Below are 25314 nucleotides of genomic sequence, written 5' to 3'. Positions count from 1 at the left end.
GCTACCCCGAGATGCACACACGGAACCTAAGACGACAAGTGATCCAAGTTAACCTTGTTGGTATGATCATGAGCATACTAAAGATAATAAACTGTTGCGGAAGCTAAATCATACTTAAAATGAAAAGATGCCTATTACCCATATTCTATAACTGGGATATTTGAAAACAATAAGTTTAATACAAAATAAATATTAACCCAATACTAAGAAGAATCTAACTATATATGAAAATAACCTATAAACTATACTAGAATATTGGGACAAGCCCCAACTAAATCTAGCAAAAAAGAAACTAAATGACTAAAGACTGAAATGGAACTCATGACTGTCGTCCTCTGAGAATCTTGACTCACCACTGAATCAGCTGAACTGGAGATCAGGAAATCAATCTATGCGTGATTTTGAAGCTGAGAATCTGAACCTTCACACGAGAAGATGTAGTGCACGTATGCGTCAGTACTTGAAAGGTACTGAGTATGTAGGATAGAGTAAAGTTGAAATAAAACATAACAGAACAAGCACAAAAACAAGTATAATAATCTGAACGTGATGTGCTAGCTGATTTCTGAGCTAACTAGATGCAATAACCAATTTATAACATGGTGAAATTGAATAGTCAATATACTAATAAATGGTCAATGCAGAGAGTCTGACCGAACAGTGGAAGTTACTAATAACCGATAATAAAACCACATCAGATAAATGTGGAGTCTGATATATAGGCCCCATCGAGAGGACCTAATATACCCTGCCAAAGGTATAAAGGCATGCTGGCGTGATCACTAAAGTGATTGCCCACAGAGGGGAGTCATAACTTACGTTGCTAGTAGTTCTGGGACTATTGGGTATGCTAAACTAGTCCAACTCGGTATTATTCTACTCCCAATGAATTCTTTAAATTAACTGATTATATATGAATTTATGTAAATACTTGATAGCTCGAAACTGAACATGCAAACTGAGAATGCAAAAATTAATCTGGTAAGTATGCATTTATAACTAAGGTCTGTATATTTATATACCGTGGTTTCACGGTACTTTTAATGCTTTTTCCTTAAATTTAGTGTGTCCAGAAGCCTTTTTGTATTAATTTTTATGTAAGTTTCTCTTTATTTGAAGGAAATCTGTCTAAAAGATGAATGCGGAGGTTTTTTGAGAAAGAAATGTAGAAAAGTACCACTTACATATCTCGTGACGGTCTGTCGTGCCCGTTACAGTCCATAGGTGGCATCGTAGTGCAGCTGCTGGAGGATGATGGGGAAGTGTGACCTAGTGTGGGGTTACGAAGTTCGTGACAGAGCGTCGTAGCCATGACGGCCCGTTCTGCTGGTTCGTCATGAAGATCAGAGAAGTAGTCCAGTACCCTACTTCCAAGAGATCAAGTGTTATGGAACTGAGACCCCCGACGGACCGTTGTACCTGTGATGATCCGTCATGCCTTATGTCGAGGGTAATGAAGAAAGCAACAAAAGAAATTGCATAAGCATGGGACGACAGTGTCCATGACGGCCCGTCGTGATCACGATGATCCGTCGCAAGGTCCGTTGACCCAGCCGCGTTTTGACAGATTCCCAGCAAATAGACTCCTTATTTTATTAGGTTTTTATTTTTTTATAAGTAGTTCGAAAAACCTCGTTTTTGGGGTTAGACTCTTTGGTAGTTAGATTTTTATATAGTTAGACTCTTGGTTATTTGAGCTTCTTTTGTGGATTAGACTTTGTGATTATTATTACACTTTTGAAGAATCTTTAGTCTTCAATTGATTTCTGTTTTTGATTGTTGGTGATTTTTGTTGATTAGTCAAGTGAACTTCTAATTTTATTCTTTCTTATTGAAGTAAGTGCATGAATTCTAATATTACATATTTGAATATTGTGATTATGACTATGGGTAACTAAACTCCATAACTAGGGTTGTGGGAACCATAGGCGAATAATGAGGTAAAACCTAACTAAAATAACAATTCTAGAATAGTGTCTTGCGTGTATTGATAATTCTTTCGCTTAGAAGTCTTTTCAACATATCACCAACATTAGAAATAGCCTAAACGCTACTTGCCGGACCAAGGAGGTATATAATAGGAAAAGAATTATCAACATAGATTTAGTGTATACTATCTAGTAGGCTAGTACTGATTGGTCCGATGTATAACTTAGTCAAATATCGAATATGATGCTTAACATGAGGTAAAGGTAAGGGTTAGTATAGAAACACACGTAGCCGGACCAAGGTGCGGAGTGAAATTTTCTAGATGTCGGACCAAGGATTTATAAATACATAACTCATCACTTTTGCATGCAAGATATTAGGAAATAATTGTTATAGATAGAATTATCAAGTTAGAAACCTGTGGGGAACACGTAAACCGTAGTTACTTTTATTAATTGATTATACTCCAACGTTTGAAGTTGTTCGTTGTCTTTTTTAATTTAGATAGTTATTTTCATTCCTTCAGAAGTAAAAACACCCCCTTTTATTGTCTTTGCTTTCCAAAGAAATAATTGACTAAATAGTAGTAATAATAGGTTGAAGTTAAGTCTGAACTATTTTCCTCGTGAGAACTATCCCAACCTCATTAGTTGGGTTCTTTACTTGATACGACTGCCTTACTTCTTATTTGAGATGTAAGTTTGAGCGTATCACATATCTGAAGTGTCTGAATTATATGACCTAGCATGTGTAAGTCAAGAACTAAAGAAATACAAAGCTAGGATTTTGAAATTCATGTGATAATCTGAGTAATAACATGATAATCCGATTTGGAGCATATATTTAATAAATTCATGAAGTTATATCAAAGTTCTTGAAACCCTAGATTTAATCATGATAAGAGAATCAAGAACTGACTGAAACTAAGGACCCATTGGGTGAAAGGAATCCACTAGTGAAATCCTACATACCTAGTGATGAAATCCACGGAATAATACTTAAGTTTCGGTGCTGCAACTGCTAGAGCTTGTGGAATTCTTGAACTAGGGTTGTTGAACTTTCTTCTCCTCTCTTGCTTCTAATTTTCTATGTTTTGATTTAATTATTAGGCTTGGATATGTTTTAATTATATTTATAGGCTTAAACTAACTAAAATATGATGTTTTAGGGTAAAAACGACATAACTTAGTGTTTAAAAGGAGTGGGGTCCAAAAGCCTTTAGAAGAATGTTGTTGGGCCTCACGACTGCCAAGACTGATGGTTCGTCGTGCGCCCGACGCCCCGTCGTTGGGTCCGTCGTGAGGGCCTATTCGACATGTGTTTACTAAAATGGACATAAATTTTTACTTGGAGGCCATATTTTAGCAAGGTCGGTGGCGATGGAAAGATAATTGAAATATTTATTTCTGCGTAGATCATGGGAGTCCTAATTCATTTTGTGCTAAGAGTTATGATTATTTTAAGTTGACCTAATTGCATTTCCCTTTATGTGGCTGCAAATTTTCCACCTACGGACCGTAGGTCCACCTACGAACCATGCTGGTCATCCATAGCTCTTGTCAGAGAGTGGTTGAAGGGAGTCTTGATCGACGGTCACGAACTACGGACCTTCGTTTGACCTATGAACTGTAAGTCCGCTCATCGTCCAAGACTTAACCAATTTTTCTAGGGTGATTTTTTTTTGGGAGTTTCTGATCCCATCGACGGTTGTCCAGGACGGACCGTCATTAAGGCTAGGGTCCGTCGATGCCACCGTTGGTAGCACCTGCATATTTTTCTGAAAAAACTAATTGGTCTGTTTTGTCTACGGGGTGTTATAGAAAAAATATTAATATTATAATTTTTCTAATATATTAATTCAACACATTTCTCATTATTATTTTTAATTTGTGAATTTATATATATTTATAGAATATGTGTGAACATCAAGATTAAATATGACTTTATTTATTTAAATTAATATATATTAACTGGAATAAAAAAATATGAAAAATTTGATAACACAAACTTACGTAGTTGTATGTTTGATCTAAATATTCATAAACAACAAATTTTAAAAGTATTAAATTTTTTCAATGAACTTTTTAGAAAAATACATACTAAAAGGATTTTCATGTCAAGTGATATTAATAATAATACTTCAAACCTCTCCATAATATGTTTATTAGTTTCTTCTCTTTTTTTTTACAGTATATTATTTTTCTCTTTACTCCTTCAAGGAGTAATACATTACAAAAATTGATTCACTACAACATGAGAATTATAAGTAAGTAAATTAAAATTTTACATCTTCGTTCTCGATTAGAATAAATATAAAATAAAAATAACTACTTTAAAGAATGAGAAGCTTTAAAGAGTAAAAATATACACAATATATTTGTCAATAATATTCTTTTAGTGCACAATGTGATATGCACAAGGACGCAACAATTAGAAAATAGTATACCCGAAAAGAAAGAATTACAAAAATATAAAAAGTAAAATTAGGATATCAATAAGTACATATAACTATTACAATAATAAGGTATTCATGGAAAAGCGTGATCTTTAATTAAGCTTTACTACAAAGTTATTTGGGTTAAATTTTGTTAATTAATATTTCATGTATGAGGTCTTTTAAAATCTAAAATAATATATTATTTAAAAAAAACGATCAGGAATACAATTAGATATTTTCATTATTTTGAATCAAATGAAGAAAACAATTTTTGAAATAACAGATTAACCATATATATATAATTAGAAAATATTATCTACTTATGTATATTCATACACATAAATTAAGAAGCATATATAATTTGTCAAATAAAACATCATTCACCAAATCTGAAACATAGAAGTTATAAAGAGAGAATATTTAAATAAATTCTTATCATGCAAATATAATATATCAATAAATTACTTAAAAGTAAAAAAAGGTAAATAATATTACGTTATAGCAAAAAATAAAAAAAATATGAATAAATAAAAATGTAGATTGGTTGTTCGAATGCCTCTGGTTTTACATGCGTTACAACTAAGAACAAAAAAGTAGTATTTATAGGTTGGTGTGTTTCCAAAATGAAATGAAAATAATTTCAAACTTTTCTAAACAGAGTGAAACACAATTAGTGGTAGTTAAGATTGAGTATATGACGTAGATGTATATGAAGAGTTAATAAATAAAAACATGTAATCAATAAATATTTTAAAAACATTCTAATACATCATATGATAAATAGAAAATAATTGAAAAAATATAAAAAAAATTGAGGAAAAATAAAAAAAGATAAATGCCGTTTTTGGCTTTAGAAGTATGCCACATCACCCCTCTAAATTTAGCTTTATTATATATATATATTTTATGTGATATAAACGGAATTTCGATCGATGAAAATATAGATTTTTAGATCACTATTTTTTTACATTTATAATGTATACTATTTTCCTTTTCCCGACAATTCATAAATACTACTTCAAAAGTTTTAGGAGATATTAATTTAAAGTTGCATTAACGATATACCATTAATTCCCATAGTTTAGAAACTTCAAAAGTAGATATAAACACCACACTATTTATTTTACAACCTGAAATTGGTCGTAGTGACACTCGTCTTATCCCACCAAGACAAGTCAGCCTGAAACACAACTAATACAATAAAATGTTAAAAATTTACTAAAACTTAAATTATACCCCAAAACCTGGTTGTCACATGTAGAATCCTCTAAAGTATTACAATTGAATTAAAAAAATATATAAGTCTCATATGACATTTTTTCTAGAGTAGAAAAAAATGATAAAAAGGAGTAGGAATGTCTGCTGGGATGACAAACAACTACCTCACAAATCTCCAAGAAGCTTCAGAAAAGAAAAGAATATATCACAAAGGTCCGGGCTAATAACCTACAAAAAATTGTTGAAGCAAGGGGTGAGTACCAAACCACACGGTACTCAACAAGTAAACCTCTAAACACAAGCTAAGGAGATGAAATACGAGTACTCCTACCACCCCAACCGAACCTCCAAAACTACAACCTGCATAAAAATCACTCCAACCTAACAACTCACAATTTACATAGCATATAGCTCAACAACAACACTTCGACAAATTACATATCCTCAACAACAATACTTTGTTAAAGTAAATATCCTCTACAACAAATTTTTAACAAATTTTATATTCTTAACAACAAGCATAGTATTCATCAATCACAAGTTCCATAGAAAGGCATTTACATGGTCACCAAATCACAATATAAAGTTCACTAATGATTAGCATCTGCAATGCAATGCCAAGTATAATGATTCCTTTCTGATCTAGTGATACACACCCGCTATCTCTCATTCCGGGACCCATGGGGAACATATCCGTCCATGCATCTGTCGCGGCGCACGACACGATCCTCTATATAGTAACCATCACGGCACGCGATACGTCCTTCAAAATACAGTATCCATCGCGGGGCGCTATACATCCCCCGAAGTGGTACATCCTCTTTATGTGCTAATTCTTTTTCAATGCACATAACACTTTTCACAACCATGTCTCAAAATAATGCAAATGACATTCTCACACAAATAAAGTGGATATCACCATTTTCAACCATCATATTTTCAAATTTCAAGCCTAGAATTATATTCCAATTTCTCTAATGCCATATACCCAATAATATTCGTACATCGAATATCTTATGTACATATGTCAATAGGTTAAGTCAATGATCATAGTGTGATAACCACAAAAAAGAAACTCCAATTGGAAAAATCAATACATGGAAAGAAAAATCTAGTAACTTCTAGTAATAAAACTATATTTTAATATATAATCACATTCACACCCTAACCTTCTTAATGATAATCTACAAGTTAAACCCATTTTCCAATAAAAAAAGTTATACAATAATTCCAATTTCCATTCTTCAAGTTTGTTGTTTCTCTTTTATAACAAACTATAATAATAAAATAGTAATAATATGACATACGTGTATATATACCAATAGCTTTATTAAGACATAATTAATCCTTACAGGTTAAAGGTTCTTCACCCTTTTGATTGTGTCGGCTACGACGTTCTCCGTGTAATGGGGGGTTTTCTTTGAAGAAGAATTATGATCTAAAGGTGTCAACCTCAATAAATTATGTTAATATATACGTAGGACATTATTATTAATAATAAATAAATTACCCCTAAATTAATTTACTATTTTTTAAACAACTATTCAAAATTATAAAAAAAAAATTACCTTTCAGATTCGGGTTATTACATTATTCACAACTAAAAATCATGTTCGTCCTCGAACATAAAGAACAAGAAGAAGCAAAAATAACCAGTGTTACCAAAAATCTCAGTTATGACCTATTCGTCGGTGTTCATCTCGCTCAGTGAGCTTCTCCGTAAGTTCATTCCATCAAGATCAACTACTAACAATTGAAATTTCGAATCAAACATTGAATATCTACAAATTAAAAGTGATAATCAAGCTAAAAGCGAACTCCTGGACTCAATGTAAACTCAACCCTGTTTGACCTTAACACAACTATCTTAATAAATCATTTCTCACATAACCAATATAACCTTCTTAATCACTACTGACTACAATCAGAATCAGCCTGAATCAACCACCAGACACTTATAATGCACAAACCATCACATATATTATCACTAGTCCCTTTTAACAACTTTATCTTTCCATGCGCTTAAGTTATAACCGTCTAATAACTAGATATCGGATAAGCATCAAGGGAGAATAAAAATTATCTAACCATAAAAACAAAATGATTAATAAAAACCCAACTAGCGATACACTTCAAAATATAGAACATCTAACTACACTCCTAGACAACTGTAACTCCTCATAGTAGCTCTTATATAAGTTCTTGTAAGAAAGGTTGTGCCTGTAGACACATTGAAATACTTTAAATATCCTAACAAAAGCAAGTCTATCATAACTGAATGAGCAAAGTCAGCCCAAATATCCGCCTCTATTAAGAGGACAGAAGAGGATCAATACATCCAATCCACCATTAGGGATTCACTAATAGATAAAGAAACACACTTGAACATATTCAACTAATCATACTCTAAGCCATGTTTAAAACGAAGAAGATGGGTCAAATAAAGATGTATGGAACAAAAATCGAATAACACAATACTCCATCCATAGTTCCCATATCAACATTTCCATTCACTTGACTCCATCCTTATTTTTGTCTAACCACAATTCACCGGTTTGGTTCCATTCAAACCACGTGCTTCTCACTATACTCCATTGAAGCTAACATTCGTAATACCAACAAACAACACAAGTATACCAGTCATTTACCTTACCCTTAAACTGTCTCTATTATCAAAGTCTTTTTAACAAACACATTATCGCCTCAAAAAATTTCAAACTATGTCTCTTTTTAAGCATTTCATGAAAAATACAAGTCACATTTAAGACTGATAGCACTAATTCCAGATCTGAAAGTACATTAGCATCGAGATACAACCATTGAATCACACTTAATGTCAATTCCACAAATTTTTTGAATACCCAATTTCAACTATTATTCAATACCATACCAATACCAGTACATAAGAATTTCTTGGTCACTCCAATAATTTGAATGTCGTAACCTCATAGCCTCTACTCACTATCAAATGCCTATGTAAAACATCATAACAGTATGTATCATCCCATCAACAAAGTTGTTTTCATCTCCTCAAATCCTCATTATTTATGTAAAACTACATCTCCACACAGTTTAACATAAATAAGTTACCCATCAAAATTTAAATAATCTAGCCCCACATAATCGTGCAAAATCATCCACTCAACACTGTTTGTCAGCCAAACAAAAATATAATATTCATAAAGTTAGTGATAAACTTTAAGTAAGTTAGAGTCAAACAAGTTAGCATCTTTAAGTCATATCTAAAATCATAGGAAAAATCAATAAATCTATCAACAACAAACCAAGGGTTTTATACAAGAGGTCTGATTCCTTCCTTTTTATAAATTTTTTTATGACACAAATTTCAAATACCTTGAATCTGCCATACACCATACTCTTTTCCCTTTCACTTACTTGTTTACCAATCTTATCATTTGACAAAAAAAATAATCCATGATATTTCTACATTATCCTCTATATCAGAACATTACATGAAACCACCTTTGGTATAACAATCAAAAGTTATCAAATTTAGTACTCAAACCATTTTAAATCCTTTCCAAATGTTTCATACTCAATTTTAACGATTATTTCCTACCTTACCAATTCATACCTTGACAAAACACTCTACCATAAACCTAAACTTATGATGTAAAACTTGAATTGGAATCGAGCTATGTAATCTAGTCCCTTTATCTACAAATATTAGCTCAAAACTTCAAGATTTTTTTATGAGTTAGTGTATCTTAGCTTGTAATTGATCGTCTCTCTATCGACCATATCATATCCTTTGCTTGAAATTGAAGCATACTCACTATCAAGATCAAACCACAAAAGAATTTATCATCACACTCAAGTAAAATGTTTGTAGACATCTTTCTCAAATCTTATCCGACAAGTTTTAGCTGATATGTGTGACGTGTAACACTTTCACAATAATCTAGGAAAAATAGATGGAATAACATGTTTCTATGTCAAATTATTCACTCTTTCTGAAGATACATATTTAGCCTTTGCAATCAAAGAAATAATTATTTTTTTCGCCTCCATCCAAAGGATACACTACATCTCACTAATTAATTTTTATTTTTAATTATACTTCTAGCTCCGTTAAATTCTATTTGAGCGGTTTTTAAACAATCCTACAATTTTTCTTGCAACCACACTACTCACCAAATAATAGTAAATCATAATCTTAGATACCCAAAAGCCATCATTACCATACAAAAATCTTTTTAACCAACACATGTATCTTATAGTTGCATTTCAACCATAATGCATCATAAAACCTTATTATTTTCATGTTTAGTTAGTCTTTTCCCTCACCACGAATTTAGGCTTGCCATTAACATGACATTCCAAACCTAGTTATGTCAACCATACAAGGGACTTACTCAATTTATATGTATCTTTTATTAATATCCTTCAATTTCATTCATCCAAGTATACTCACTAAGACCATTTATCCAAAAGTTTGTAATTCCAATAACAATTTACTCATTTGGAGCTTAAGATAAAATTATCTGACCTCATTTAGGATTTTGAGATATACTTTACAACCTAAATATATTATATTACTCCAAAGATCCATCATTGAAATTTCTCTAATAAATAATGTTTAACTCATTCGTCTATAGTAACAAGCTAGTTGGTTTCTCAAATGTGAATGCAACATCGGGTCTAATTATATGAACATTTGTATAACTTATGACTATTTAAATAGTTAGTATTTACGCTGAACAATCGACAAATCCATCTTATATACCACTATTACCGCATTGTGTAAGTTTGTTAAATCCACCACTAGAACACACCATACTTATTGAGCAGATTGTAGTCAAATAGCCTTCACATTCATGTCCCATTAAGTAACTAACATACACTACTAAATATGTTTAGTCTCTAGTCCAAAACAATATGTATCCCTTTTTATATACACTCAATCTATGAAAGATATTCAAACCTTGATTCACACAAGATCATTCGCTACACAACATATATATGTTATGACAACTATGCGAACTTTAGCTTTCAAAGTGACACTGTTAATTACCTATCCATCCTTTTAATCATTTCACTTCCAATTATCAAACTAATAAAGATATTGTCAATACCACACAAGTAATATTTTCGCTGCTAAATAACTATTTTAAAAAATATAAAGCGTTCATGAAGAATTGTTCAACCTCATCATTTAAATATTCTTATAATATTTCGTAAAGTTATCCCCTAACTCAATCTATTTAAATCATTAAACATTTCAGACGTAACAACACAACATTCGATAAGTCTGTCACTTCCACGTTTACAAAAACCTAATATTCAAAACATATACAACACACTAAATACTCACATAAGGAATGACTCACGAGTCAACACATAAGCGAAAGTGAATGGAGTGAAGCAATAAAATTAAAATGAGATAGGCACGATAGAGATCCAACAAGTGAAGATTTTTTCTCTCTAAAAATCACTATAGCCTCTCGAAAATAAGTACATACGTCTGCATACTGTTCCTCGAGACTCTACTTAGACTCGACTTGTACACACGTGAGACCTATGAACCTGGGGCTCTAAGACCAATTTTTGACAATCCAAAATTGGACGTGATGGCACTCATCTTATCCCACCAAGTCAAATTAACCTTAAACACAACTTATACAATAAAATGCGGAAAAATAACTAGAACTTAAATTATACCCCAAAACTCGGTTGTCACGTGTACAAGACTCTAAAGTATTACAATTGAATAAAATAAAATATAAGTCTCATCTGACATTTTTTCTAGAGTAGAACAAAATCATAAAAAGGAGTAGGAAGGTCTGCTAGGATGACAAAAAACTACCTCACAAATCTCCAAGAAGCTTCGAAAGAGAATATATCACAAAGATCCGGGCTAATAACCTACAAAAAAATGTAGAAGCAAGGGGTGAGTACCAAACAACACGGTACTCAACAAGTATACCTCTAAACACAAGCAGAGGGGATGAAATACGGGTACTGCTACCACCCCAACCGAACCTCCAAAACTAAAACCTACATAAAAATCACTCCAACCTAACAAATCACAATTTACATAGCACATAGCTCAATATCAACACCTAGACGAGTTACATATCTTCAATAACGACACTTAGACAAATTGCATATCCTCAACAACAACACTTTGGTAAATTACATATCCTCTAAAACAACAACACTTTGTCAAATTAATATCCTCAACAACAATACTTTGCCAAATTACATATACTCAACAATAACACTTCAACAAATTTTATATCCTCAACAACAAGCTCAGTATTCATCAATCACAAGTTCCACAAAAAGGCATTCACAAGATCAGCAAAACACAATATTATGTTTAGTTATGATAAGCATGTTCAAAGCAATGGAATGCAATGTCAAGTATAATGATGCACGTCTGACCTAGTGATACACACCCGATGTCTCTTTGTCCGGGACCCATGGAGGACATATTTTTCCATGCATCTCTCGCAGCGCATGACACGACCCCCGATATCGTAATCATCACGGCGCGCGATACGTCCCTAAAAATATAGTATCCATAGCGGCGCGCGATATGTCCCTCAAATGGTACATCCTCTTTAAGTTCTTGAAGAAACCTTACCCCTATAAAAAGAACCAGGTTCATGTAATTTTCTCGTAACACAATAAGATAAAGATTTTTCGTGGAAACCTTCCTAACTCAAGGAAGGGAAAATCCACACCGAAGTTTTATATTAATTCACGATTTAGAACTCAGTTAATCAGTGAATCTAACTCTAAAATTCTACCCTTTTCGATTAACTATAATCAAAAACTCTCCAATCAACAAGAAGTTAAACGGGCTTAACCACCCAAGAAGTCAAACCCACTTCTTGTTTACAATTCTCACAACCTCACTCCCAAGAAGTCAAACCCACTTCTTGTTACAATTCTCTCAAGACTCAACTCCCAAGAAGTTAAACCCACTTCTTGTTACAATTATAGGAACTATTACAACTCAATAATAAACCTAGAACAAATCAACAAAGACTAATAACCCTAGACTTTAATTGATCAAATTTCAATATCCAATAGTTCTGAGTAGAATATGTTTCGTGAACCTTGTCCTTATGTTGTTGTGATGAAGGTGAACCTTGTCCTTGAATTTCTATGAAGAAGGCCTGCGTTTTTCTCCAGAAAATACGTCTCTCAAGATGATATATTTCGTTAATATGCAATGGCTATGTTTCTAGCTTGCTGATAAATTCTCTCGATTTATGTTTATGCAAAGACACTTTTTTCCTTCAACTTCTTGATCCTTTTATAGATTTGATTTGCCTTCAACTACTACATGGAAAGGTATTACAAATTCTTTTCCTTCTTGAACTTGTCTATATTTACTTCTTTCCTTATTTGACTTGAATCGTAACATCTTCATTTCTTTCCTTCTTTGACTTGAATTGCTATTTTTTATTTCTTTCCTTATTTGATTTGAATTGCTACTTTTTATTTCTTTCCTTCTTTGACTTGAATTGCTACTTTTTATTTCTTTTCTTCTTTATTTATTTCCATATTTGTTTCCTTCTTTACAATTCTGCACTTTTCCTTCTTTGCCCCAATGCTTTTTCTTCTTGCCGCAATCTCTCATAATTGTACACATACGACACCATGCGTTCACTTTATCATTCATCAAAACTACTTTTTTTGTTCTCCTACTTCCCAACATTTTCCCCCTTTTTGATGATGATAACCAATAATTTATTACACATCTAGACTATTTGTTAGTAATCAAAACTACCACGCTTTGTCATCTATCAAAACTACAACTCTTTGTCATCCATGAAAACTACAAACTTCATATTTCCCCCTTTTATATAATGACAAACTATGCATATGTCTATCCATATTATGTATTTTCCCCCTTTTGGCATCATTGAAAACCAATAACCAAAGAATCCGAATAAGATTCAATGAGGGTAATATCATTTTTAACTCAAAGCCACTTGTGCAACACTTACAAGTACACTTCTTCTAACAAAATGGTTAGTTAATCTAAGGATATTAGTAATCTTAAACTCATACATAATTAAGATCTTCAATGAGAAACAAAATAAACAAATATGTACCAGTTTATGACGTTAATAAAAAACATATGATATCATGAGTATGAGACAAACATAAGCACATCAAATAGTAAAATATTCTAAAATTTGAGGATGAGGATTGGAACCAAAGATTACTAAAATGAGGAAGAAAGGGATGTTTACTGCCATTGATAAAAAAAATTCAGTATGCCCATTGTGCACCAAGAGAAACATGAGATACATTATCAATTTTTCATTTCTCCATGATTTTTTTAGCCTTTTCTTGATGACAACGTTGAAGGAGTACCAACTACCGGTAAGAGATTCATCACATCTTGGTGCATAATGAGATGTGTTTAGTTTGTGAACCTGGTTTAGATGTGGGTGGTAAAGCAAGGTTCCCCCTAAATTAAAGCATGAGTGACTTCAATACTGAGATTTTCATCATTAGAGCAGTTTGAGATTGAACGATGCGTATTGTCAAAGAGTGTGCTTTGTAATTTTTGAGAAAGATGAATTTTTGATGATCGACCAGGTTCATTAGTGCTTATGTTTGACCCAACCACAGGAAACTCATGCATTGAAAAATGATGGTACATAACTGGGTATTACAGACAAACCAGGTGCCATTTTTTTGTTTCTCCACGATTTACTTAATGGTGTTAGCAAAGAGTAGAGATAACATCCGCAAACGTTCTAAACATTGTTTGATATGTGACTTGCGTTTGTAGCTTTTATAGTACGAGGTTGAGTTAGCATATATTTATTGTATAATTAATCAAGCATAAGATTTTTCGTTTACTAGCTAATTATTAAAGAAAATCATGATAATGCATCAACTTGTTTCGATAAGACTATGCTTTGACTAATTTTTCTCAATTCTTTTATATTCAAGGCCTTCACGAGAATGTCACATCATCATGCTCTTCAAGATCAAGCGAATCTCAAGATATCATAGAGAACCAACCCTTGTAAATTTTTAATACTTTCGAATGAACAACAAGGACCAGGTTCACACAACGAAGTTCCCCCTGAAGTTGTAGCATATTCTTACTATCCCGATTGCTCTATTATTCACCAAATCACTAGAACCATAAATTAGTATAGTAATTCATGTTGCAGGTGCATTAATGATTGTACATGTGAACCAGGTTCATCTGCGATGTTCCCTAAGTTTGCACCATCAAATATGTTTGAAATCATGTCACTTTGTTTTTTCTCATCCTTTTCAAGGACGAAACCGCCGACTTGAAAATCAAAGAGTGAGAGGAAATTTTCTACCATATTTAACACATGTTTGGAGTATGCACTATTCATGGACCAAGTTTACCTTTTTTCTCTCACCTTCACCTGAAACACTAGTCATAAATTAGTCTTGGTAACCCAGATTAGCTTGAGCCCCTTTATGTGAGTAAAAAGATGAATAAGATTTCTTCTAGCTCATAAAGACAAATAAAAAAAACTTTTATTTGGAGTATTCTTTTTTGGAACCAGGTTCTTACCCGTATCAGTCTTTTGCTTTTTGGTGAACTTAACATTTTTCTGAAAAGCCTCAAATAAATCTTTACGTTGATTCATTAAATAACCTGAGTTTCCACAATGAGTGCATAAACTTTCAAACATGTGAATAGTGTGTAACACAAGATTATTCTATTTTTTAAAACCTATCCCACTTCGATTATTGATTTTTCTTTCTTGAATCCGAGTTAAAATTTTAGAGGACCTGGTCCATCTAAGATTTCGTTCCAGATCCAGTTTTGTATGATCAAGATTTTCTTGTACCAACATATTCCTTTCTGTTAAGCATGAAAGTTTATGGTGAACAATTTTTTTTCTAGAGCTAATTGAAGTTCACTAGCAGAGTTTTTGCCCTTGTGGCTTTACTCTGAGATTTTAATCTGTTCTTTTAATTTGTTTTGAAGAAAGTGATTGTTTTTCTAAAGATTGTCATTGAATTCTCTTAAAGATGCATAGTTTTCCATCATTTATTCTCTTTCACAATTGATTAGTCGATATGCATCTATAAGAGTACTCAATAAGGACCCTAGTTCCTTTATAGAATGTGATTCAATACTTACTTTGATGTAATGAAAACTTACCTCGCTTTGTTTGTCATCTTCTTCATCATCTTCAGAATTTGTTTCAGCAATAAGTGCAAGAAAATCATATTTATTTGATTGTCCTATTGCAAGTAGTGGCTGATTTTCGAACCTTCCCTCCTCAAATTCTTCTTCTAATAAATCCCCTATAGTGGAAAAGGCTCTTTTCGTTGAAAGATCTGCTTCTTGATTGGTCATTCTTCTGATTGTGGGAATGTACTTATCATTCTTGATTTCCTTTTCTTGTTTTTTCTTAAATTCATAGGTCATGACATTTTCGAAGAGTTTATCCATAGCTAACTTATCTAGATCACGGGTTTAAATAATGGTTTCTACTTTGCCTTCCCATTGGGAATTATTTCACCTAGTGAGTAGATTTTATTAATGATACTAGTGAACGTCTTGTGCATCTCTTGTATTGTTTCACCTTCTTCCATTCGAAACAGTTCGTATTCTCTGTTCAAGTTATTAATTTTAGACTTCTTTACTTGAGTTGTTTCATTATGCGCTGTTGCAAAGTTTTCCATATTGCTTTTTCTTGTTGACATGATGATATTCGATTGATTCATATGGACCTATTCGCATATGAAGATCTTTTTTGCTTTAGCATTGTTCTGAATTGCAAGTTTATCTGCAACATTCAATTCTTTCCTATCTTTTGGTACTTGAGTGGTTCCATCAATTCCATTCTTCATGGGTATGGTTTGACCGTCCAACACGACTCCCCATAGGTCTGGATTTTCTCCTAGTAAATGATCCATCATGCGATTTTTCCACCATCCATAATACTTTCCATTAAACAGTGGTGGTCGAGTTTGAGAAGCTCCATCCTGTGGTGTAGGTGGTGTAGCCATTTATCCTTTTCAAGATGTTAGTCTTTTAATTAAAAGACCTACTCCGATACCAATTGAATAAACCTTACCCCTAGAACAAGAACCAGGTTCTTGTAATTTTTTCGTAAAACAATAAAACAAAGATTTATCGTGGAAACCTTCCTAACTCAAGGAAGAGAAAAACCACACAGAAGTTTTATATTAATTCAAGATTTAAAACTCAGTTAATCAATGAATCTAACTCTAAATTTCTAATCTTTTTGATTAACTATAGTCGAAAACTATCCACTCAACAAGAAGTCAAACTCGCTTGTTTTTTACAAAGGCTCTCAACTCCTCTTAACTCCAACCACCGAAGAAGTCCAACTGACTTCTTGTTTACAATTTTCACAACCCACTCCCAAGAAGTCAAACCCACATCTTGTTTCAATTCTCTCAAGACTCAACTCCCAAAAACTCAAACCCACTTCTTGTTACAATTCTAGGAACTATTACAACTCAATAACAAACCTAGAACAAATCAACAAAGACTAATAACCCTAGACTTTAATTGATCAAATTCAATATCCAATAGTTCTGAGTAGAACAATTTTCGTGAACCTGGTCCTTATGTTGCTGTGATGAAGGTGAACCTGGTTCTTGCGTTTCAGTGACTAAGGCCTCATTTTTTCTCCAGAAATTAGTGCTCTCTAGATTATATATTTCGTGAATATGCAATGACTATTGTTTTGGCTTTGTTGATAAATTCTCTCGATTTGTGTTTATGCAAAGATACTTTTTTCCTTTAACTTCTTGATCCTTTTATAGATTTGATTTGCCTTCGACTTCTAAAAGAAAAGGAATTACAAATCTTTTTCCTTCTTGAACTTGTGTATATTTACTTCTTTCCTTATTTGACTTGAATTGTAACTTCTTCATTTCTTTCGTTCTTTAACTTGAATTGCTATTTTTTATTTCTTTCCTTATTTGACTTGAATTGCTACTTTTTATTTCTTTCCTTCTTTATTTATTTCCATATTTGTTTCCTTCTTTTTGTTCTTTACAATTTTGCACTTTTTCTTCTTTGCCCCAATTCTTTCTTCTTGCCGCAATCTCTCATAATTGTACACATACAACACCATGCCTTCACTTTATAAATCATCAAATCTACTTTATTTGTTCTCCTACTTCCCAAAAGTTCTAATTCATTCTCAATGCACATAGAACTTTTCACAACCATGTCTCAAAATAATGCGAATGATATGTTCACACAAATGAACAGGATATCACTATTTTCATGACATTGCACAATTCACAACAACATCAACAATGATTCAATAAGTCTTTCAAACCATTCTCTATTATCAACAGATCACACACAACCCATTATTCACATTGCCTTTTATTGCCTTTGTTTTCATTATTAAAATTAATCAATGTGGACAAGTCAACCCATCGCCTAGTACCATTACTCCCAAACATATACCACAAGGAAATACACTAATTTCATACACTTAGCAAGAGCTTTGAAATTCACTTGCCTCAAATAGTCGAACAATGACTCCAGAATTAGAGCCTTCCTCTTTAAGTTGACTCACAAATCAATATAATCTACTCAAATAGAAAATCACAATAAGATTTCAATACTAACAACACCCACATTGCTATATATCTAGTCTACACTCAAAAACTTACAAAACCTGAAAATCAAGTTCCTTAATTTTGAGGTCAATTATCTTGTCAACCCTCATATTTTCAAATTTCAAGCTTAGAATTATATTCCAATTTCTCTAATGCCATATATATAATAAGGTTCATATAACACATCGAATATCTTACTTACATATGTCAATAGATTAAGTTAAGAATCATAGTGTGATAACCACGAAAAAGAAACTCCAATTGGAAAAATCAATATATGGAAAGAAAAATCCAGTAACCTCAAGTAATTAACTATATTAATGTCTCTCACATTCACCCCCTAACCTTTTTTATGATAATCGACAAGTTAAACCCATTTTCCAATAAAAAAAGTTAAACAGTAATTCCAATTTTCATTCTTCTTGATCCCTATCCAAATTTCTTATTTCTCTTTTACAACCAGCTATAATAATAGAATAGTAATAATATGACACACGTTTATATATATCAATAGCTTTATTAAGACATAATTAACGCTTACATGTTGGAGGTTTGTCACCTTTTTCATTGTGTCGGCTACCACGTTCTCTGTAGGATGAGACGTTTTCTTTGAAGAAGAATTATGATCTAAAGGTGTCAACCCTAATAACATATGTTAAATATATATATGGGCCATTATTATTAATAATTAATAAATTAACCCTAAATTAGTTAACTATTGTAAAAATGACTATTCAAAATTATCAAAAGAAAAAGTTATCTTTCAATTTCGGGTCATTATAATTTATGCTAGATGCTTCAAAAGCAGACAAAAGTGATCCCTTATTATTTTACTATAAATTCAAAAACCATCTTGAAAAATCGTTATGTAATTTGATTTTATAATTCTTTCAGCCAAAACAATCTCGAATGAAGCTAACTCTTTTTGAAACGAAGTATCATATTATATAAATTAGTAAATAGGACAAATTGTTTAACTTTAAAACTAATTTTGAGTTATTTAATGAGCATACTGGAACCCTAATTTGAACAACAAAATCATAAATTATCCCCTTTTGAAACTTCAACGGTTTCTATGTACTCTCGATAAACTGAATCAAATGAGAAGACGAGCTCTATTTATCTTATCTATCGACAATTAAGGAACATCCAAATCATTCTTAACTAATTTATATGTTTCTATCTTTCTTTCTCTGAAACCCCCATTGTTGATTATAAATCTTTTTTTCTCTTTTAATTATTGATTTTTTGAGTGGATCATCTTCTAAACAAGTTTTGAAACAAAACAAGGTGAATTCATCATGAATGAAAGCAGTAGAAGAAAATAATTCTTTAATTATGAACGTTTGCTACTTTCTCATAAACCCTATGTTCGTATGATTCTTATTAAGAGCAGTTTCAAGCCCATCTACAGTTTGTTAACTCTCATTTTCTCCCTCCTATTTCTATATAAAACTCCCTCTTTTTGTTAGTATTTATTGACAAATTTATGCTTTGTAGTGGTGGTTCACATCCTTAATTAGAGGTTTTGTGGTGATACAAAATCATCTTTGTTAGGACGATTCATAAACTAGTGGTGGGTTTATTATGGTGGATATATATTTAGTGGGGCTATGGGTATTGTATAGATAATTTACCCTTTCACGTGGACATCTCATGTTTCACATGTCGATGTTGAAGAGATATCATGGCGACGATGACTATATAATTAAGTAAGACTCAATAGTGCTAGACAATGATATCCAATATAAGGAGGAACTGATCACTATTCTTGATCATAATGAAATTTTATTTTCTTTTAATTGTTAACTGAATGAACCTCAAATTCTGATGAATTTTGTATACTCTTCTAATCAGTTTCATATTCAGATAGAGTAGTAAACCAAAAAGGTTTTATTCTCCAGAAACCTCAACTACAAAACTGTTTTTAGATAATGAAGAAGTTCAAATTCTTTAACCTTAATATTTCTTATGAAGATTTTGTACTCTTCAAGTAACAATATTCATTCACAAACAGAGTATTTAACAACTTTGTGAAGTTTCTATTTTCGAAATAATGAATAATTTCATTTGTTAATGAAGTTCTTATATTCTTCCTAACAACGGAGTAAAAAACAGAAGATTTTAGATTCCAAAAAGAAGACACAATCAAATTTAACATTAAGAAGAAAGCTACAAAACTTTTTTTGTCTACTCTGATTGGAATACATATTAATAATAGTGAAGCTACATTCTGAAATCATCACAATATGAAAATCTATTCTAACATTTATGAAATAAATTTCATAACTTATAAAAGAGAGAAAAAAATAATAACCAAGGGCAACAAAAATAGAACCTGGTTTTTCCTCTCATTAAATCATAACCAAGGGCAACAAAAATAGAACCTGGTTTTTCCTCTCATTAAATCATATTCTATCTGTCAGCAATGATTAACGCAAGTCACTTTTCTTGCAAATTATTTCTTTCTTTCCCTGTTTTTTTCTTATTCATATTTTCATTAGAAGACATTGGATTACAACAAGAAACTACACTCATGTTCAAATATTGTATACAACATATGTTCAATAAAGTATACTTTTTAGAATTTATGCATAAATAATTTTCTCATCGAAAAGAAAACTAAAAGGGGTGCAATACTTGAATGCACTTGGGAAGAACATCAGAATAATCTTACCCATCAAAGAAAAAATTACTACATAAAATATACTCAAACATATAGTAATAATTCATCTCAATTCTCTTTTATCATATGATAAAATAATTTCTTCTTCTTCTTTTTTCAAACAAAACGAACACATAAAATAGAAGAAATTTTCTTACCACAGAAAATAAACATCAATATTATAATTTTAAAGATTATTATCTCTTGTATTCATATTATCAAACTAGAAACCATAAAAAATGAGAAGGAAAACACAAGAACTATCCGAGTCCACAGAACTCACTATGTGTCCTTAAGAAATTTAATCCTCTCAAGTATCCGATGTTGTAAATTATTTTCACCCAAGACTAAATGGATTAACAATTAATGAAGTAGCGGTACCTCAAATTTTGATAATTTCAACGAACATAAAATGTCAACAATGAATTACACTCACAGACAGATCGATCGATTTTGTTTTGAATGAAAAGTATGCAAGAGAAGGAATAATTTAATATAGAAAAATTAGAGAAACCCTATCTATTTATAGCCATTAAAGGGTACAACAACTATTTTGAAATAAGACAACCTTTCAGAAAGGTCACAACCCTTTTTAAAAGACATAACCCTTTAGAAGATGCACAACTATTCATAAAGATCACAGTCTTTCTGCAAAGCTACAACCCTTCATTTTGTGTTCAGACATTCAGAACCCAAAAACAAATAAATCATAGCTTACTAGGGATCCACATGGATTGAGTAAGATTATCAATGGTCTGGAAAAATCCAATCTGATACTATCACATTAATTTATAACTTAAAAATGAATAGACAAATTATTTCAACTATTAGTTTTTTTAAGAATTTTATTTTCAATTTTTTTCGCCGTTGGGATTACATTCTGAAAAGCTCAATCGATCATATTTTAAATTTTTTTCATTTTTTTAAAAAAAGAAATAAAAACGAACCGTCACCGCATTATTAATCACCCAATTACATGTTAAAAAATATATAATTAGCTACCTCTTTTTCAGATCTAAATTAAATTGCTATAAATTGTTAACTTTATAATTTTTTATTTTATTAAATTGAATTTTCAATCTTTACATGGATAAACTTCAGACCAGATCAAGACAAGAAAAAACGAATCTCATGTGATGATATTTAAGAGATTTAATGACGATATGATTCAATGTGTAAAATGTGATAAAACATTTAATCATAAATTCACATCGGATTATAGCGAGGATATCAATATTTATCATAGGCACTTGTTTAGGCATGATCATTAAGTTTCAAATGCAAATCTTTCTTAAAATTTGATGTTAGAATTAGTTAATGTAAAATGGAAATTTTAGATATTTATGTTTTTAAAAATAGGTATTTCAAAATTAATTGCTTTGAATATTAACAATTAATATATAACTATATCTACACATGTGTTGTACATGTGTTGTGTAAGAATGTTGTACATATTTTTCAAATAATATCAACATTATTAAACCATATAACCAAAAAAGTAGTATTGATAAAATGAGGTATTCATTAGACATGAAACTATTAGAATTCATCAAGTTTTTAATCAATCATTATTGGGTGGTCACTGTTTATACCCTCCACATCTTCAAGAACCAATTCAGCTGTAAAATCTTCTCTTAGAATCTAAATATTAAAATCAATTTTATTTAGAGTTGTACTCTGAGATTCTAACACAAGTCGATCCCCTTATTTTTGGCTGTCATCATCCGCAAATTGTTTCCATCCAGTACTAAATTTGTATTTAATTTTGGCTCTACCATAAAACAAGTTCCATTTCATTCCGCCACAAGTAAAGACTGCAGGGGCTCCAGCAAAAGGAAGTTCTTTGTTCATTTTCTTGGGTAAGTACCGTTAAACATTCGAAAAAACTTAGCAAAATAAAAGTCAAGAATCCGGAAAAACCCAAAGTGTCCAGCTCAAACCGTATATATATATATATATATATATATATATATATATATATACACACACACACACTTACCAGACAAAAATATGTGTGTGTGTGTGTGTGTGTGTGTGTATATATATATATATATTATCCTCTTCAAGCTTGGAAATTCCAATAAAAACTAAATCAAGTTCTTAAGCCCCTCTTCCCCTTATCAACCACACCACGACCCGCTATGGTGCTCCTGGTACTTTGGGCAGTAGCTACCCTAAATGCCCCATTTCGTACAACAATTAAGTGATACTCACGCCTGAACTCACGATTATTCGTTCTAGGTTAATCGTGAGATCAGGTGTGAGTCCCACTTAATTGTTGTAGGAAATGGGGCATTTAGGGTAGCTACTGCCCAAAGTACCAGGGGCACCATAGCAGTTCGTGGTGCGGTTAACGAGGGGAAGGGGGCTCAAGAACATGACTTAGTTTTTCTTGGAATTTCCAATTTTGAAAAGGATACTGCCTTAATCCTCACGATAAGAACTACTAGTCATGGTGCTCTTACGGCTCGTGGGGTGTGGCTCGTGAACCTAGACAGTTTCATTTCATGAAAGTTAGTTTACTCTTTTACTTTTAAGTCCAATTAATGTAATTGAGACTGTGTTTTGGGTTATTTTAGCATTAAAATATAAATAGTTTTTGAGTCTTTTTTATCCATTTACAAGAGTCAAACTCAAATACCCAAAATATTCACCCAAACCCAGTTCTCTCAAATATTTTTCTCTACAAATATCCTTCATTGAATAACACAAAAAGTCTTCAAGCATAGGATACAAGCTCCAAGATTTTTATCCCAATTTCATGGTAAATGTTGAAACAAGGTATGGGAAATTTCATTCATAGGATTTCTTTCCTTATGAAGCTTTTCCTCTACAATTTTAGAGATTGGGAATATTTTCAAAATTATAGTTTTGATTCTAACCTTGGGTTCTTCTTAAAAACATTTAATTTATGTTGTTTATCCTATATTATATTGAAATTGACGTTTAATTAGGTTTTTTATTACTAAATTTCCCTTGAACCTATGTTTTTCCCATGCCCCCAACTTTATGAAAATTATGATGGGTTTCTTTATGAATTATTAATATGTGGGAATAGTATGTACATGGATTTAGTAATTAATCTTGTTTATTCCATGCTTATAGTTGTAATTCTAAGTGTGGTTTCAAGATATGACCTATGACCCTTTAAGAGTAAATTGTAAATGTTGAATCTTGAATTATAGCTTTGAAGGCGATGTCTAAGGTAGTCCTATGTCCAAGATTCTTATATATGAATTGTTTGATCCACTTTAAAGTTGGAGGTTCTTACTTTAGTGTATTTATGTATGAAGTTATATTCCCCTTGAATGGTGAATATCCAAATTCCAATGACTAAGGTGTGAGATATGGTATTGTTGAAAGACTAGTTTCCTTTACAATTGCACATGACTATGATCATATAATGATTCTAAGGTGAAAGTTAGTTATGACCACACTAAATTATGAGCTATGTAAGAGTTGGGTTGAATGAAGGGTAATGTACTCCTTCACATATAAAATTACAATTAACCTTAACTATGTATATGTTTGAGAATAATTCTTACAATCAAGCGGAAATGACAAATGAGGTAGAGACCTTCCATCTAGTTTAGGACGGGTCTTCTATGTATGCTCTAATTAGATGGAAACTCTCCAGCTAGTTCAATAGTCCAGGTTTCTAGAAGCAATCTTCCTATCCCGTAACTATGTAACGGCTAAAGTCTTAGCTAGTGGATCCACTTTATAGCTATATATGCTTAGTTCTACCTTAGTCAAGTAGGACGCTTCTTTTCGTGTGGGGTTATATGACACCGGATTCCATATAGCTCACATGGTCTATATCAGTTAAGGCAATTCTACCTATGTAATAAGATAATGAATATGACTTGCACCATACTTGTGATTTAATGATAAACCTACTTAGTAGGAGTGGGGGTATGACACTTCACTTTTTACATTACACAAGTAGTCTTTGAAGAAAATTATGGGTGAGTCCATAATGCTATGGTAAGACATGAAGGTATGATGTACGTTGATTGATTTGTTGTTAAGATATGGCTCTCCTTATGTATATGTGATGAACATGGTTATTCACTTAGGTATGACTGTGGATTATGATTGGATCTAAAGTTGATATGTGTAAGTAAGGTGATTCGAAATTGACACTTAGTATAGTTGGTATTATGGAATGCTAACTATGTATTGCACATGTATGATTTTAGACTATGTTATAAAAAATCATATGAAAAGGCTATTATGACTTGTATTATGTCTTTATGCGCATAAATGGTTTACCAACATAATAAATGCATTATTTTCACAAAAATGTCTTTTTTAGTATATTAAGTATTATATGCATGTTTAAATAGTGCTTTTGTACTAACCCCTTCTCTTATACATGTCCTATGAGTGTAGGTTTGGTCCATTGAGGTGCTCTTAGTTCATTCTTGAAGAAACCTTGGGTTGCTACCTCCATGTTTTG

At 31.9% G+C, this 25314-nt stretch overlaps 1 long non-coding RNA gene across 1 annotated transcript; it reads right to left on the bottom strand.

Moving 5' to 3' along the window:
* Nucleotides 1–5391: 5391 nt before the first annotated feature.
* Nucleotides 5392–18825, bottom strand: LOC138337652 (uncharacterized). Its single transcript, XR_011211034.1, has 3 exons — nucleotides 18729–18825; nucleotides 11412–11470; nucleotides 5392–5812 (listed from the first exon to the last, which is right to left on the bottom strand). It is a non-coding gene; the product is annotated as an uncharacterized lncRNA (long non-coding RNA).
* Nucleotides 18826–25314: the final 6489 nt, after the last annotated feature.

The sequence above is a fragment of the Solanum lycopersicum genome, chromosome 8 (assembly GCF_036512215.1).
Source record: "Solanum lycopersicum chromosome 8, SLM_r2.1".
NCBI classification, from domain to species: Eukaryota; Viridiplantae; Streptophyta; class Magnoliopsida; order Solanales; family Solanaceae; genus Solanum; species Solanum lycopersicum.
This window is presented reverse-complemented; position numbering and strand designations above follow the sequence as displayed.